Genomic DNA, 18,928 nt, shown 5'->3' on the forward strand with positions numbered 1-18,928 from the left:
ACTGTGGACCTCTGCGGCCTCCTGGTGCAGCTTTGCACGGAGGTCATGGTTGCTTACAAGGAAATTAACCACTGAGGGAAAAAGGGAATGTTAGTGGGAATCAGTCCCTCTTCCTGGAGATTATGCACTTCCAATGTAGGTAGAGCTCAGTGTCATGAAAGCAGGCCCAGGATTTCCTGTTTGTAAGTGTGTATGTATTTATATTTTTATGTTCTGTTTCCTCTTTTGACCTCCCCAAAGGGAAGGGAGGTAGTCTGTCCTCAGGAACTACGGTGAGCTGTCCCTCATCTCCCAGCTTCTCTGGCCATCTCCCTGTCTTACCTCAGCCATAGCCACAGCAGCGGCCTGGCGTTGCTCAGATGGGGGGAGGAGCAAACCCAGGCCCTCTGGTTGTTGCCTGTGGGAGTAGAGAAAGGGCAGATGCTGCCCTCAGTGCCCCCTGAACAGGAAGTCTGGGTGGGCCGGGCTTTGGTTTGGGAAGCAGGAGTATTAGCTGCTGCCGGCAACTGGGGTTGTGTTTGCAGACTCCCAGGCTCTGGCGTCCCCAGAGGGACCAGTAGCTCTGAGCCCTGAGGACTGGCGGCCCCCAGGGAGGGAACCCTTGCCAGGAACCTCTGGTGGGTCTTGGGTAAGGGTGGAGGGGGGCTGGGCAGTAGGAGAGGAGAAGGGGTGGCTCCTCCCTCTCACATCAGCTGGGATGCAGCACCACTGCTGGGAATGCATTCCCGCCACTTCTAGGCAAATTGGTCACTGTGGAAATTCTTTCTTACTCCAGGGTGGAGCTTTCCTTGTTTAGAAGAACCTTCAGATGTGTTCTTTCCAGGTCCTGGCAGTGAGGCACTAAGCTGTTGACCTGCTGCCCCCTCAAGGCTAGAAGGCAGGGCAGTGTCTGAGCCCCATTCCTGTCATCTCTCCTTCTTGTTCTCCCTTCACCGGTCCTTCTGTCTTCACCTGATTCTAGCCTGGTGCGTAGTAGGCATGGATTGGGGGAGGGGTGGCACAGCACGCTTGGTGTTCCTCTTTATCACAGGTCCTAGCCTTGTTGGGTCTCCATTTCCTGTCATGGCCCTCCTTGCATCTGGGACGCATTTGGACCTAGACAGGGTGTCCTGTTGTCCTGCATGATGAGGATTCCAGATTTCCCCTAGGTGATTGGCCACAGTTATTCCAGGGGAGGAGTGGGATTTCCCCCACCCTCAGGCACTCCAGGCTCCTATAAGAGTCTTGACCTCCAAGCAGCCTGCCCCCCACCCCCTCCCCACAAGGAGAATGGTAGGAAGGAAGTCGTGCTGGAAGTTGTTTTTTGGTTTGTGAGGTAACTGTCTTTGGTTTGAGAAGCACATAACATATCCTTCTTCCCTTTAAGGTCTGAGGCCAAAAGTACTAGATTCTCTGGTTTCCAGGGAAACCAGAATGGATAAGGCAGAGAAAGAAGGGACTGGTTGTAGGTACTGAAATCTAAGAGGGGTTCCTGGGGTCTCCTATACTTTTCCAGGGAATGTATGTGGTCTTCTCAGGGCCCTGGGTTGTACCCCTCACTCCATCAGCAGCCAGTGTGGAACCTTGGCAAACGTCCTAAACTCTCTGCACCCTAGTTTCCACGTGCCTGAGTGAGGATCTTGTCGGCCGCAACCGGATTGTGACTTTAAAGGGCTATGGAATATGTGAAAATTGAACACATTTTCAGGTTATATTACCTACCTAGAAGGAGAGAATCATATCAAAGAATTTAGCGTCAGAAGAAACCTTTGCCCTCAGGTAGGCTAGGCTTATCTAAGATTCCACAGAGGAGGGGACAGAGTGCAGGTTCTCAGCAAGGTAACTAACTGTAGAGCTGGGACTAGAACTAGGCCACTCAGCTTTCCGGCGTCTCCTTCTTTCACTTGGCCAACTCCAGAACATGCGTCCTCCGGGTGGAGAGCCAGAGTAGGCAAATCATACCACAGAAAATCTGACAGTCTTGTATGCAGTCAGGTTTACATGGTCTATGCTATTGTGGGCAGGGGAGCAGGGATAGTCAAGTAGATAATCTTCAAATTATTGAAATTGGACTTTTCAAAATATCAGTGACTTCTTTTGTTTTTCTCCAGCAAATACATCTCCTTAATTCTCTTGGGTTTCCGTAATGTTCTGTGTCCCAGAAACCTGCTGGGTCTTGGGGGGCAGGGTGCTTCTGCTCATTGGTTCAGTGTTTGCGGTGGATAATCCACAAAGTGGAGTATTCTCGTTCAGACAGAGCTATTTGTACCCAGTCCCTTCTTTTGAGTACATACTGATACGATAGCAGTCTTCTTGTTGTGGGAAACTTGCCTGTAGGAAAGTGGCTGGAGCTTGCTGCAGCTCTAATTGCATCTCTGCATCCTTTGGTTCCTGTCTAGAAACATGGTTCGCAAAGATGTGGTGAATAGTTGACTGTCAGAGCTGGTCCCTTCACTGTCCAGGGGTGAATACCAAGGCCAGAGAGGGGCAGGGCTAGAGTCCGATAGCGATGGAGCTTGTCCCATGGGAACAAGAACTTACGACAGCAAAGGTCTGAGCACTAACCTCACATATCCTCTATCTTGGCTAAGATTGCCTGTCCCCAGGTCAGCTGCGCCTTTTGCAGTTCTGCCCTTGAGAGGCCCCTGTGCTGTCTGAAGGCCCTCTTCTCCCCCTTGCTGCTGTCCTCCCATGACCTCCCGGCCACCTCTTCTTTCCCTAGTGCTCCCTATTGGCTGTTACTTCCTTCACTGCCCCCCCCACCTTTATTATGAAATACTTTAAAAGGCAGTGAACTTGAAAGAACTGTGCAGTGAACACCCATATACACAACGACCTAGATTCTGCCATTAACATTTTACTCGCTTTCTCATGTCTTTCTCCATGTTTCCATCTCCCTATCCATTTATCAGCCTATCTTATTTTGGGAATGCATTTTATAGTAAGTGGCAGACATCAGTACCGTTTGCCCTTAAACGTAGCATACGTAGGCATTAATTAGAGTTCAATGTTTGTTCATGCGTTTAAGTAATTTTTTTTTGGTGGTAAAATTTATATAGCAGTGAAATGCTCAGATTTTAAGTGTATCATTTGACGAGTTCTGATAAATGCTTCCATCTGTGCAACCTGAACCTGTGTCAAGGTAGAGAACAAAAAATTTTATTACCCTGGTAAGTTCCCTCATGCTCCTTCCCAGGCAATCACAATTCTGGTGCTTGTTTCACTAGAGATTAGTTTTGCCTGTTCTGGAATGTCCTATAAATAGAATAATCACAATGAACTCTTTTATGTAAAGTTCATCCACCTGGTTACCTGCATTGGTAGCCCGTTCCTTTCTATATGGAGTAGTTTTCCGTCGTACGGTTATGATACAGTTTGCTTATCCATTCTTCTTCGGAGCATTTCCAATTTTTGGCTGTGATGAATAAAGCTCCTATGAATGTTCTTGCACAGGTCGTTTTGTGGACATAATGTTTTCATTTCTCTTGGGTCAATACCTAGGAGTGGGATTGCTGGGTCAAAGGAGGCTGTTAATTTCTTGTTCCTGAAATTACACCCTGTATTCTGCACCCAAGATCGTGAGTGTTAGAAAGTGCCTTATTGCTCATCTAGATTATTCTTTCACTCAATGTAGGAATCCCCTGAGAGCCCACCTGAGAGCCTCTGCTTGAGTGTTTCCAGGGATAGGGAGCTTACTACCTTACAGGCCCCTGCTATTGGGGGATAGCTCCTTTTAATTTCTGCCTTGGGGAGCCACATAGGGCAAGTCTAATAATTTAGCCTTCTTTGTGACAGCCCTATAGAATTTTGGGACTGTTAATCACATTCAGTTCCTCAGCTGCTCCTTCGGGGTTTCTCTTCTTCAGGATAATTGTCCCAGTTTATTGACCCGTTTCTCCTGTGACTTGCTTCTCAGACCTTTTATGCACTGCTCATCATTCTTTGGAAGTTTAATACTTTTTTTTTGCTTAGCAGGTGACACTGGATTCTAGATGTGGTCTGAGAGGTACAGAGTGTGGTTGGATCTGGACTCCTGTCTTGATCTAGGTACTTGATCTGCTAGTGAACTGAAGGTGATGCTGACTCTTTGGCAGCCACATCATGGTGTTGGATCAGATGAGTTAATGTTCGTAAAAAAATACTGCAAATCTAAGGTGATATTAAGGTACTCATGCAGCTCAAAGTCGTTTAGACAGAGCCTCTGATATTAATAGCATCTACTGTGTACCTTCTGCTTGCCATCATCCTGTTTAATCTTTGCCACCACTTTATGAGAAAGATGCTATTAAAAAGAACTTAATAAAAACTATTTGGTTTAACACAGGGCTTGTCAGCTTTGGCACTATTGACCTTTTGGATCAGATAATTCTTTGTTGTGGGGATTGTCCTATGCTTCTTAGGAATTAGCATCCTTGGCCTCTACCCACCAGATCCCAGATGCAGCCCTCTCTGTGCCCTGCCAAGTTGCGACAATCAAAAATGTCTCCAGACATTTTCGGATGTCTCCTGTGGGGGAAAATCATCTCAGGTTGAGAACCATTGCCACGGTGTAGAACTTAGTCATTGAAATAATTTAAATAATGTAGCTCTTCCTGAAGGGTAACCACTGCTACACCTTAGCATATATACTTCCCTATTATGTTCTTTGTAAGGGCAGTCCTTGCTTTTCACAGTTACAATATACATGAATTTCATTTATCACAGTTTAGTTAAATAACACCGGTCTCCCAACAGCATGGTTCCAATTCCAGTTGCCATGGTATATGAACTCTGAGTGATTGCATAGAGTACAAACTTTGCTACTAGCTCTTCAGTCCACAAATCACTAAGTACCTAACAGATGTTTGTTATGATCAGTGACCAGTCACAGCCCTTCTTTCAGAGTCTGTTGGTCGTGGTCACCGCCCATCTGTTGTTGAGTTCACACATACACAGGACAGTGTGCAGTTGTGTTGCCTCCTTGTCCCCTAGCGATAAACTCGTGTGACATTTTACAAAAATGGATAATCAAAAGAGGAAATTGCCCACCGTTGATGAAATTTCAGCAAAGAAATGAAAAGTGAAATTCCATAACTGAACATAAGTGAAATTATAGAATAAATAGCTGATTGTAGGAATGTTGACATTGCCGCTGTTTGAGACTCTGCGTATGCAGCCAGAGGAACTCGGTGAAGGCAAACTCGTTGACACAGTGGTTGTGATGCAAAGGATGAAGAAGTTCTAGAGGAAGTGACACTGGGGAAAAAAAACTTCACGTTGAAGGCACTCTTGGAGATATTTTGCAACATTGAAAGCACAAAGGATAAAATGTTGGAAACTGATCCAAACTTAGAAAGGAGCGTGGCAGTTTGCAAAGGCGATGCTTGCTCGGTATTGTGTGTTAAATAACAAAAAGGCAAGCCCTGTTCAGAGGGCTCTGGATGAGTCTTTACAAAGCAACAAAACACTCATTCTCAATGTCTGATATTTTTTAGTTACAGTGTGCTAAATAAATATTAGTTTTATACTAAATATTTTTTTTTCATTTCTCTATTCATTTATAGCTGACAGTAAAAGAGTTTTTAATGTTTTGACAAAAATTTCTAAAGGTCATGGAACAATCTTAATTTTCCCCATTGATGATTAAGATTGCTTTGTGTGGTCATTTGTATGGTTTCATGTCACTAAGTAAAGCAAAGGCTGTCTATAGTTACAAAAGTTTGGGTAAATACACGTGCGCGCATGCGTGCGTGCACACACACGTACGTCTGCTTTTTCTTTTTCAAAACATTTTACAAAAATGGGACCAGACTACATGTATCAATCTGCAGCGTGCCTTTTTCATGGAAGGATATCTTTTTTGGAGAAGTTTTGATCTCATTTGTCTGGATCTACTTCCTTCTGTTCTATAATTGCCTATTGTTTAATGCACCATTATGGGTATACCATATTTATTTGACCAGTATCTATTAATGGGCATTTAGTTTATCTCATTTTTTTTCCCCATTTGAAATGCACTTGACCCTTGAACAATGTGAGGGTTAGGGGTGCTGACCCCCATGCAGTCAAAAATCCACGTATAACTTTGCAGTCGGCCCTCTACATCTGCAGTTCTGCATCCGTGGAATCAACCAACTGGGGATGCTGTAGTACTGTAGTACGTATTTATTGGAAAAAATCCGCATGTAAGTAGACCTGTGTAGTTTAAACCCATGTTGATCAAGGATCAACCGTAATGCTAAAGCGAGTATCTCTGACAGATACTATCATTAGCCCCATTTAATGGATGAAACAATGGAGATTAGAAAGTGAAGGGAGTTCCCGGTGGTCCAGTGGTTAGGACTCTGTGCTTCCACTGCAGGGGGCCCAAGTTCCATCCCTGGTCAGGGAAATTATTTAAAAAAAAAAAAGGAAGAAAGAAAGCGAAATAACTGCCTAAGGTCAGGCAGCTACTAAGCTTAGAGCTGGCTTGAATTTAGGATAGTCTAATCGCAGGGCCCTTGCTTTTAACAGTGCTCTATAGCTTCTCTTCTCTTAGAAGTAGCTTTTAACAACAGAAACAACAATATCACCAACAAACAGTAGTAGAGTTTATTGAATTAAGTACAGTTCTAAGTGCAAGTACATTATTGTTATTTTTACTAAACAACAACCCTATACAGTAGGTACTATTATTATCCCTGTATTACAATGAAGGGAACTGGAGGTATAAGTTAGGAAACTTCCAGGATCTCATGGTTAGTTAATGGAAGAACTGAGACTCACCCAGGCAGCCTGGCTTCAGAGCCTTTGCTCTCGCTCATCGTGTGGTATGGATCTGACTTGAGAAAGGTCTCTCTCATCACAGGCCGTTATAGATGATTTTTTGAGCCCCAACATGTGGCTTTTTTAGGGGGTCACTTTGGCCCGTATTTTCACCTACTGTGATCTGTAAAAAATCTGTTACCCGGCACACTCCAATTTTGGGGTCACTTGCAAGTCTGATGAGCTTGCTGTCTACTATGTCTTCAGCCAGCTTATTGGTAAAATTCTAGGCAAAGCCAAAGATTGCATGCCTTGGTTTGTCGCTGGAGGTGTTCTCTGGGTTTAGTCAACAAGCAAATACTGAGTACGTCCATAATGCCATGTATTAGACCCAGGATTAGGAATCAAAAGGTGAACAAGACATGGTCCTAGTCTCCAAAAGGCACACGGTCTATTCAGCAGGAGGAGGACCAGTCTTGTAAATAACACTAGTGAGTGCTGCAGTAAGAGTTTAACAAGAGCCTTGTGGGAGCAGAGAGGAAAGAGGGCTGACTGTGCCTGGAAGTCACCAGGGAGGATTCACAGAAGAGGTGACATTGCGCTGGCGCTCAAAGGATGCAAAGATGTGGAGTCGTGACAAGGCATGGCATGTTTGAGGACAGTGAAGTTCAGTGTAGCTTAAATAGAATGTGTTAGGAGGTGGGGGCAGAGATATTATGGCTAGGAGTTAGGAAAGACCAAGCTAAGGAATTTGGGTTTTATCCTCTTAGCCAATGGACATCTTTAAGGAAGAAAATGTCCTGCTCAGATGTGCCTTTCAGGGATTGATGTGGGATGTATTGGAGAGCAGATTAAGTCTACTGTCTAGAAACCAGTTAGAAAGCGCATAAAATAAAAGGGAACCAAGCAAGCGGCAGCAAGACTGGAAAAGGGAAGATTAGATTTGGGAGATATTTCCATAGACAAAATTGGATTGGTTCTGTGGGTGAGGGAGGGAGAGAAGCTGCAGATGACTACTTCAGGATTTATATGTGGGAACCTGGCTACATGGTGATGTCATTGTCATTTACTGAGACTGGGCAACAAGTCAGAGGGAGCAGTGAGTTCAGTTTGGTGCATGTTCAGCCTGTCCTAGGTCCATTAAATAACACTTTTATTATTGGTCATTTATAACAATTACAAATATCAAAATGCTTTGTCATCTCACCCCTTCTTTCTTTGTCATCCCAAAGGTCTGGCAGGAGACTTTGTCCATGTACTTTGTAGAAGTCAAGGACCCTGGTATCTGTTATTTGTTTGGTCTATAATTTAGTAACCCTGCTAGAAAAGGTAACAAGACAAGTGTGCCATGGCTTCTTAGGGAAGCAGGCTGCGTTGTGAAGGTCCAATTCATGATCTGCTCCAGAGCTCTGCCAGAGACAGATGTGAAGTTAAGCAGTTCTTCTTCTTAACAGTTCTGTGTACATATTGTTTCTTTTGCCTTGACTCTGTTTCCTTCACTAGACTGAACTCCTTGAACCCCCTGGTGCCTGGAGCAGAGTGAGTACTGAGGGAATGCTAGCTGCCCAAAAGCAGGGCGTTGCCTGTTTTCCCCATGGCCCCTCAGTGATTACCAGTGGTGGTTCGGGAATCATACTTGCAGGTTCCTACTGTATCCCGGGATGTGATTCTTCTAAGACCGGCGTCTTTTAACTCAGTCATCTTTGGGTGATTATAAGTTGGTTGGTTCTTGGGCCATCTTGGATTTGAGGTTTCCCTTAAGTATGTCCCAATTTGAAGTGCTTTCTCCTTGCTAGAAAAAAAGGAACACTTTGGAGATGAACATTCCCCCCTTCTCTGTCATTTTGGTAGATTAGAGCCTCTGTCCCCATGAGGGGCCCACTTCCTCCCTGCTGCTTCTTACAGCTTTGCATGTAGCCTTTAGCCACATTTCTCATAGTTCTTGCATTTTCACAAGCTCTGCTTATGCTGTTTTATGAGCCCACACCACTGTCTTTGGGTCTGTCCTGGATTATGGGCAGGTGCTCGTGTCTTTGGACACATCCTTAGAGCCCCCTGTGCATGGCCTTGCCATTGGCAGCTGCTTCCTCCTGGTTCCTTTTTCCGGGATTATCATGCTTTAGATGATCAGAATCCACTTGTTGGAGGCCAGGCCTTGTCCTTCAAAATGCCTCCCTTTTGGGATCTCTGATCATGCTATTCCTTTGTCTCAACTTCTAAATACTGTTTTTCTGGAAGTCTAGGCTAAACAATTGTTTTTGTCCTAAGGCTTTTTCTTCCCTCCTTTGAACTCTGAATTGACAAGTTTACTTCCTCCCAATGTGGGATTCTTGTTGTTATTGTTTTGCTAATTAAGGTTTTGTTTTGTTTTTTTAAACATAATTTACTAGATTTTGCTTTCTGGTCAGAATCAAGTTCTGGGTAGCAATTCCCTTCTTCCATCTTCAGCTGTGTGAGAGGCAAACTCTTTAGTAAGGCAAGACAGGAATGTATCAGGCGCCCTGCTCTTGGCAGAAAAAGACTTAGTCTGTCTCGCAGATGTCCTCGTGCTCATGGTGGGTGATTTGAGTTCTGTCTTGCATCTGGGCCATTTTGTAAACTGTGTAAGAAAGAGTGGTTCATATCTTCTACCACGTTACCACAATAGCTACTTATTGTTCTTTTTCCTTCTCTCTTCACGCAGCTGTCCTCCAGTCTTAGGTGTGTGTAATTGTTGTCAGGGGCGGGGTGTGTGTGTGTGTGATTTGTAAGACCCTTCTCCTCTACTTTCTCTCTCAACTCCCTCCACCTCCCGTTAGATCTGTTGATTAAGGTATACATGCCTTGAGTCTCATTCCGCTAAACTGGGGTGATGAAGATGAGTGGCATTTATCACTTCCAATTGAAAATTTATATTTGCTTTGTCAGTTGTATAGGGTCAAATGGATGCGAGCTACATGTGGACCAGAAGCTGTGTTCGTGACCTCCTTCTGTCTTATTTTCTCTTAATAGTCCATCTCTGTGGGTTTCGTAAAGTCATACCTACATACTACAAAGAGCAGAGCATTTTTTCTCCCTGCTCAGATTTTAGCTTACAGCCAACTTGGAGAGCCTAGTGTGTTTCCTTCCTCCTGTCATCTACCCTGTGTCCTGGGGAAAGATGCCTTGTATCCTGCTGTAAGCCATGGCCTATAGAATTGTTCTGATACACAGTCTGCCCATTTAATCAGTAAGTGTGTGTTGCAGCTCCTCTGCACTCAGCTCTGTGCTGGGCCTGACGGATGCAGAGATAAATGGGGCTGACCAGCAAACAGAGCAGGGAAAGGAGGCCTTTAGGAGGAAGGAGACAGGGTAACAGTACACTAATATCAGCAGCTCAGGGTTTGTTTGTCAAACCCTCGTTTGTAGTGAAAAAAGGAACCTGGAGGTTAGAGTCTGAATTGGGTTGAATCCTGGCTCTGTCAGTCACTAGCTGTGTGACCTTGGGCAAGTTACCTCGCCAGCCCTGGTTGCCACACCTGTAAATGGAGTCAGGCATTGGCTCTATTCCAGAGGCCTGTTAGGAGGCTTAAATATAGCATATTTTCTATATATAAAGTGCACCTGACTCATGGTTGGTGCGGTATACACGAATATTCTTCTTTCTCTTTCGAAGTTGGCTGGAAGAAACAGAAATATCTGTGTCCTGTAGCCTTTCACTTTCCTTTCCAAGACTCCACCGTGGCTGACATCCCTGCTGTGCGCAGGATTCATTTCCAAATAAGTCAGAAGTGGTCAGCAGTAGCGGTTTGGGGCCTCAGCCTGCTCTTTCTCATATTTGGGCTATACTCTCCAGGAAGATGCCAGGTCTTTCTGTCACCTGGGTTCCCCTCATACTCTGAGTTCCAGCAGGTCCTCTTTCCCCCTCCGAGGTCAGCATGGTATCCCCGTCTCCACCCACCTCCTGCTCTAACAAGCAGGTCAGCTTGCTTCTGGGGCACTCAGGCTGGGGGTCAAATATAGGACCAAAGCATACTGCCCCTGAGAATCCCTAGACTTAATTTTTAAGAAGAAATACACGCAGATGGTAGAAATCCATACAATACAGAAAGATACAAAATGAAAAGGGGAAAAAATGGAAAATGGTACTAGCTGCTCTCTAGTGCCTACTCCCCTGGGGTCAACTCTGTCGATGTTTTAGGGGGTAAATACCTCCAGAAAAATGTTAAGCATCGACGTGTCTGTATATCTTCTCCCTCTGCCTTAAAAAAAAAAAAACAAAACAACAAAACCACCCAAGTGGTATATTTTACATTCTGTTTAGTACATTTTTATTTTTGGAAATTTAAGAAACACAAAAAAGAAAATGCTACCTATATTACCACCATTTATGAATAACCACTAATGAACCTTTTGGTGTGTTTGCTTCTTGTCTATGTGAACATACTTTAAAAGTTACTTAAGTAAAAAAAAAAAAAAAGTTACTTAAGTAATGTGAATGCAGCTCCATTAAAAAAAAAATTAGAACAGAAACAAAAAAGCCAAAGTATCATCATGTTCTTCGTCTGCTTTTCCATTTATTAACACCCAGTTCCCCTCACAGTGGCGGATGCAGCCCTGCCGCGCTCTTTCAGCAGGCTGTGCCACACTCTGTTATGTGGAGATGCTGCCATTTATCTGACCATCTCCTCAGTGGTAGACATTCAGGTTCTGACCAATTTTTTTGCCATTAAGGTACTTTAGGAACGTATTTGTAGGATGATTTCCTAGCTAAGTAATTATTGGGCCTAAGGTTTGAACATTTACAATTTTGATAGATATAGCCAAAAATATACTAGTTTATATCCCTGTTGAGTGTATGAGAGAGTGCCTTTTCCTCAGCAATCTTTGCATAAACTCAGGAGTTTGTTTGTTTGTTTGTTTTTTGGCCTCACGGCTTGCAGGATCTTAGTTCCCCGACCAGGGATCGAACCCGTGTCCCCTGCAGTGGAAGCTCGGAGTCCTAACCACTGGACAGCCAGGGAAGTTCCTCTTTTGTTTCGTTTTTGGTCAAACATTAAAAAAAAATTCGCCATTCTGGTGAAGTTATTGTTACTGTTTTTTATAAACATTTCTCTTTTAATGAGTTGCATCGAGCATCTTTGGTTTGTGTTTCTTTTGCTTTGAACTGCCTGTTCTTATTCTTTGGCCATTTTTATATTGGATTGTTAATCTTTTACCATTGATTTGCCAGAGTTAAGTTAACCTTTTATCTGTCATGTGTTGCAAGTATTTAAAAAACTTTGTCATTTACAGTGTAACTTCCAAGCCTCTTGTCTTTTGGTTGAAGGTTGGTCCTTTGTGGCTCCCCAGGGAAGGTCCTGGAGAGTAAGAGCGAGGGCGAGGGTGGGGACCACAGGGAAGGTCACGCTCATCTTCTGGGCAGTGTGGCTCAGTGCTTTTAAAGGCTTTTTGTACTGGGTTCCTTCCCCATTTTAAGTTTTAGCTTTGTTTTAGGTCGGGATTTCCCCCATCACATTAATGAAAATCAGTTAGCAAAATAGAAAACCGCTTTTACCTCCCAACCAAATGTTTGGGAATGTGTGTGCTAACATGAAGGACCCGGTGATGTACTTCTGTGTGTCTTTTTTTTCAGTGACCTTCTAAGATCAAAAAAAAATCTGCTGTTAGATTTGTTTGTTTAGATCACTTCCTAGGGGAGGCCCATCAGTTGCTCCTCTCTGAGCTGTGCAGAGGTTCTAGAAGAGGGACATACTCTTTCTGCCCCTATAGATTAGAGGAAAACCATCATTTCAACCAAGACTTATCTGTTTGTCATGTCTTATGCTCCCGAGTTGGGCTAGATGAAAAGAGATGTGTGACACCTCTCTCCAGCCTTTCGTCTCTCTGAAATTTGGGAGATATTGTGGCAGCACACAATTTATGTCCTTTATAGCACACATCATGATATGTAATTAAAAAATTTTTTAAAAAATCTTGTTTGTTGTGTACTTCCTGCACTAAAATGTAAGCTCCATGGGGGTGTAGGCCTTATTTGTTGTGTTCTCTGTTGTTTCCCAGCACCTTCCAAACCAGCGTGTGGCACGTGCCAGGCACTCCGGGTTTGCCGAGTGATGGCAATCTGGGTAGGTGAGGTCAAGTGCTGTGAGTGCCACATGTCTCCCCATCCCCTTGATGGCTGCAGAGCCAGGGATGGGGGCTTTGGAGGGACCTGGCTCTTTAGAGAGATAACACATGATGCCAGGACAGCATGTCCTGGTCCCGCAGCCTTGTGACTCCTCATAACCTCCTTGTTCACTGTTCAGGGCTCTGGGGGCCCAGTGTTGTAGGTTTCAGGTTGAAAGGAGAGGTCGAGGGATTTTTGAGCCAGACATGGATGCCCCACTCCTAGCTGGAGAGCTGGGGAGGCTAGGTCAAGGGCCAGGTGGAGCTGGAGCAGGACAGAGAGTGACTGTGTAGGTTGCACTACAGTTCTGCTCTTCTCCTCTCCTTAGAGGAGGGCTGTGCAGCATCCAGCACCCACTGGGCATGAGCTGCTTTCTTGCTCAAGACTCGACTGGGCAGCCCCTGGTCTGTGGCTAAGCCACCTGGCAGAACTGCCTGGAAGCCCATAGCTGCTGTTCCCTGGCCACAGGGCCTGGGGGTATGGGTGACAGCCTCCAAGTAAAATTGGGAGAGAAGCTGCTTTGCCTCTTTAAAAGTATATGTGCTAATTGTAAGTCACTTAGAAAATTAAGTTATAATAAAGAAAATTAAGGCACCTGTAATCCTATCTTTCAGATATATAATTACCAATATTAACATTGTACTGTGAATGCGCTTCCATATATATGTATATATATACACACATACACATACTATATACATCTGTGTACATACACGTACACACACGAATATAGACAGATATACATATAGAACTGTACTGTACGTAAAGCTTTGTAGGTTGCTTTTTCACATACTGTCAGATAAATTTAAGGAAATTTCAGACTGGGAATTGTGCTGCAAAAGAAAAAAAATAAAGTGCTACTGCTGATAGCGACAAGGTGACTGAGACACTTAGGAATCCGTTTCGCATTAAATATTCTTCCGAAACATCATTTTAATGATTGAAGAGTGTATAGATAAACTCCTTTTGAAAAAGCAACCTCTATTGCTTGTTGCTGGGCATTCGGTTTGCTAGCCATTTCTAGTTAAGGTAAACAACTCTTAGAATATACATAGCCTTAAAGCTCCACCTATGATTAGTGCCATAGGGTAAATTCTAAAATTCTACAGTTCTTGAATTCTGGAATTTCAAAGTTAAAGGTTGGTTTGTACTTTAAGGCCTATGTACATTTTCAGCCGCCATTTTGGCTGTTGGTGTCATGGACAGTCTTGGGCAGATGTTGTACCCTTTGCCTTACCACGGGGTGGTGGGAAAGAGGCTTTGGGAGCGGTGAGAATGGGGTTCAGATTCCAGCCCTGCTGGGGACAGCCAGCTCAGACCTTGAAGTGATCGCGTAGCTCCTCTGAGCCTATGTTTTCTCATTTATAAAATAGGATGCGTCCTCCTGGGGCGGGTCTGAGGGTTCCCCGTTGGAAGTGCTTAGCACACGTTTTAACTCAGAGCCCTCCCTGGAAGCAGGGGCTCCCTTCTCCCTGCGCCTTTTCGGCTGCTCCTTGCTTGCTGCCAGCTCTGTGCTAAGGAGCTTGCTAGGACTCAGCCCACAGCAGCACCTCTCCTTCCCAAGTCCTCCTCGTTTCTTCTGGCCTGCAGAGTGCCCAGGTCAGCCCCCTCCTTGTGGTAGGGAGGGGAGTGGGTGAGCCTGGCCCACAGCAGGGTTGGTGCCCTCCTGCTGGGAGTGCAGAGGAGGTCTTATTTACCAAGGTGCACCACACGCCCGGCACCACGCTCTGCCTGATTCAGACTTTTGCATCACTCTTGGCACCAAATCAGTCTTGGGAAGGGATGGATGGCTTCATTCTCTCAGGACATGTGCGCCCCACCCCCGGCTATCTAGCTAGGTGGTGTGGGAGGGAGAGGGAGACTCAGGGCTAGGATGCCTAAGCCCGCTTCTCTCCCAGTGTTCTGGGTCCCCCTCCACCCAGCGCCTGGAGCTATTAATAGCACCTTAAATGAGATGGGTGTGAGTGAGATCCCAGCTGCCCACCCCAGTGGGACTCTGGCACACTGTGGGGGGTGGTTTGGGGGGCAGAACAATATATTAGCAAACACTGATGCAGTGCTTACTATGTGCCAAGCACCGTTCTTAGTAATTTACATAATGCATATGTATTAATGCATTTAATATAGATAGGTACTATTATTATCCTATTTAAGAGATAGGGAAACTATGGCGGCACAAAGGGATTAAAAACTTCCCCAAGTTCACACACTTGGTAAGCGGTGGAGCTTGTGAAGGGCATGATGCCTTGGGACCTGGGGTTTGTTCCTTCCTGTCTTGTCCTCAGATCTCCTTGCTGGTGAGCTGCGCTTCAGACCCCAGCCTCTGTTCCTCTCCTTTTCTCCGGCTCACCTAGGCTTAGGATGCTGATTACTCCTGAGTCTTTTCATGTGGCCCCATGATGGAAGATTTGGTGGGGGATATAAGGGGCACCATCCTCTTCCCTCCACGTCCCGGCAAAGACAGGCATGGAACAGTATTTTTTTTTTTTTAATTTTATTGGTGTATTGTTGATTTACAATGTTGTGTTAGTTTCAGGTGTACAGCAAGGGGATTCAATTATACATCTACATGTATTCATTCTTTTTTAGATTCTTTTCTCATTTAGGTAATCACAGAATATTGAATAGAGTTCCCTGTGCTGTCCTTGTTGTTTATCCATTCTGTGTATACTAGTTTTCATCCCAAATTCCCACTCCATCCCTCCCCCACCCCGTTCCCTCTTGACAACCACAAGTCTCTTCTCTGTGAGTCTGTTTCTGTTTCATAGATAAGTTCATCTGTATCATTTTTTTAAGATTCCATGTATAGATGATATCATATGATATTTGTCTTTCTCTTTCTGACTTACTTCACTTAATATGACATTCTCTGGGTCCATCCATGTTGCTGCAAGTGGCATTATTTCATTCTTTTTAATGGATGAGTAGTATTCCATTGCATATATATACCACGTCTTCTTTATCCATTCATCTGTTGGCAGGCATTTAGGTTGCTTACATATCTTGGCTATTGTAAATAGCGCTGCTGTGAACATTGGGGTGCATGTATCTTTTGAATTAGAATTTTCCTCTTTTCTGGATATATGCCCAGGATTGGGATTGCTGGATTGCATGGTAATGGAACAGTATTTTGGGAGAGCTCCCACAGCTCCCTCATTGCCACCATTACCCTAGAGGTTCCTCCCCAGGCAATGGGCTCTGTGGCCTGGTCCCTGGCCCCCCGCCACACTTGGTAGGTAGGTGACCTTGCCTATTGCATTGCAATCTAGCACATGCAACAGTTGACCTTCTCTACAGAGCAAGGGAATTTCAGATGCAAACTAAAAGGGGGCCGAGGCAAGTTGCAGTATCCATTCCAGGCTTAGCATGGGCTTAAAATATTTTATAATCCCTTTCAGGCATTCCTTGTCTCAGGGCCTGTGGCTTTTTGGTGGGAAGACCCTTCTTTCCTTCAGACGTGAGCCCTCAAGGCTGTGGTTCTGGGCCCTTTCGCCTCCACTGTCCTTGTCCAGGCCAAAGAGGTAGGAGCCTTTCCCACGTGACTCTTGGCTTCTGGTTGAACCTGCTGTGTTCCTCTGCTGGTGGCCCCTGGCAGCACCCGGGGAATCCTGTTTTCTTTCCCTGACTCTGGCTCAGAGCTCAGCAGCCCCCTTGCTGATCTTTACTTAGCCCGGTACTCCAGATTAGCACATTCTTCCTTTCCTCTCTCCAGGCTTCTGTACCCCACAGCTGTCTACAAAGTCTCTTTGGCTCTTAATGGCTTTGCCCCTGTGACGTCAGCCAGCCTGTCCTCCTGACTGGATTGAAGGTCTAGCCTTCATTGCGTGGACTGGTTTTTATATCCATTCAAGGATTTCTGATAAATACATACCTGGCTGTCAATTACCAGTCTTCATGGGAAATTCTTACTATGTTTCTCTTAGAATTTAAAAATACTTGCTCTTTCCAATTTTCTTATTTTGCCACATTGAATCCAGTTTTACAGATGAGGAAACCCATTTCAGAAAGGTAGATTGGCTTGCCTGACACAAGCTGGGAAGTGCAAACCTGGGATGCAAATTGTGTGCGATTCCCAAGACCAGGTTTGTTGTGCTAGGCCAATCCAGCTCCTCTGCCAGGTAGGGAATTGTGTGTAAACCTGGAGGTGGAATGTGAACCCAGGCGTTCTGGCTGTAGATTCTCTTTTACCTAATGCCACACACGCTAACGTGTCTATAGCAAAGAGAGCAAGCAGAACCTGCGGTGCGTGCTCTGAGTTTAGGAGGGGCCGAGGGGCATGCACTTGGGTTTGGGCCTTGGTGTGTCCTCATTTAGCACAGCTGTGGTTGGTTACAGCACAGAGCTGGTTTCCAGGCGGTGGTCACAGGGCTGCAGACTGAAACCCAGCCTATAGTCTTGCTGGTGACTTGTATATATCAGGGTTTCTTGGTTGTATCAGGATGTTCCAGCCTCAACTCAGAGGTGATGGAGAGGGCCCCTGTGCAGTTGCAGTTATGCTGATGGTTTACAGTGGTGAGTGCCGTCCTGATAACAAGCACACTTAGAGGTATTCTTTCATTAGATGCTTGCAATGGCTCTGTGAGGGAGGGGGCCAGGCAGGTATTTTGACCCCCAACTTACAAATGTGGAACAGGCTCAGAAAGGTAATAGCCTCTCCAAGGCTATGCAACCAGAAATTGACAAATTCCAGACCAAGCCCAAGTCTCTCATGATTGTAAATCCAATGACCTCATGTTGCCTCTGAGTAAATTTGACAACTTCAATTCTTCCTCTCTGGGCTTCAGTTCCTATGTGCCTGTAGGGGGCGATAGAGGTCTTTCTATTTTGGGTGCTCTGAGAACTTTTTCTCTTGAACCCTTTGAACTTATCAGTCTTACAGCACATTATCTCAGGATTAGAAGCATTTTCTGTGTGTCTACCTCCCCTCATGCCCTCACCCCCCAGTTTGAGTTCTTTCAGATTGGGACTCTTCTATTTGATCTTGACATCTAGCACAGTGTGTGGCCTAGTAGGAGCTCAATAAATGCTTGTTGAATTGAAACACATGCAAATGAAATTGGCCAGCGTCTCCTCCTCCTTCTCATAGTGCATGGGAAAGGAAAATAACCTTTTTCCTTGGTCCATCCAAATAAATGAAGTTGAAGGTGGCAAAACTCAGGACCTGTGCAGTGTCCTTAGATGGCCACCAGGTGGCAGTGTGACCCCATGGCGACCTTGTCTTCTGCCCGCTCCCTAGGAGACTGAATTATCTTGGCCCCTGTTGGGGGATTGCCTCTGCAAAGCCAGTTTGCATTTGGTGATCTGAGACTGACAAGTCTCGGTCTCTGCCCCTCCTCTGAAAGTTGCGTGTTATCGTGGAAAAGGTTTACGCTTTGGAATCCACCAGGCCTGGTTTCCAACCCCGGGCTCTGCCTTTCCCCAGGAACTGAGCCTGGGACACACTACTTCTCTGAGCCTCAGTTTCCACATCCTGTAAAATCGGCAGCCGTTGTACAATTAGAAAAGGACCAGCGTATCACAGACCATAGCATAACTGAAAGTTAGTTTTATTTTTGGAAATTCCTGTGTTTGCTTTTCCCTGCCCTCTGTAATCTGGCTCCGTCCTGGCCATCTGATCTTACTCACCAAGATTCGTGCACTTTCCAGAAGGTGTCTTAGTGCTCCTGATGCATCACCCACCACCCCAGGGTACCTCTCGGTACCAAGATGACTGCCGTGGCACCAGGTGTCATATGCAGGAGAGATGGTATGCATTCCTTGTGCTCCTTTTAAGAGGCCTCTCAGCAGACTTCCTATAAAGTTCTTCTTGACCAGTGTCAGGTCTTAGTAAAGGGCCTGGCTTAGACTAGTCAAGATTCAGCCCTTCAGGACAGGAATAAAGACGCAGACGTAGAGAATGGACTTGAGGACACGGGGAGGGGGAAGGGTGGGCTGGGATGAAGTGAGAGAGTGACATGGACATATATATACACTCCCAAATGTAAAATAGATACTAGTGGGAAGCAGCCGCATAGCACAGGGAGATCAGCTAGGTGCTTTGTGACCACCTAGAGGGATGGGATAGGGTGGGAGGGAGGGAGACGCAAGAGGGAGGAGATATGG

At 45.3% G+C, this 18,928-nt stretch overlaps 1 protein-coding gene across 1 annotated transcript in view; it reads left to right on the forward strand.

Annotated features, from left to right (window-relative positions):
• Nucleotides 1–18,928, forward strand: part of MAPKAPK2 (MAPK activated protein kinase 2) — a 45,260-nt gene that overhangs the window by 20,068 nt on the left and 6,264 nt on the right. The window lies entirely within an intron of this gene.

Source organism: Globicephala melas, chromosome 1 (assembly GCF_963455315.2).
Source record: "Globicephala melas chromosome 1, mGloMel1.2, whole genome shotgun sequence".
In the NCBI taxonomy this organism is placed as follows: Eukaryota; Metazoa; Chordata; class Mammalia; order Artiodactyla; family Delphinidae; genus Globicephala; species Globicephala melas.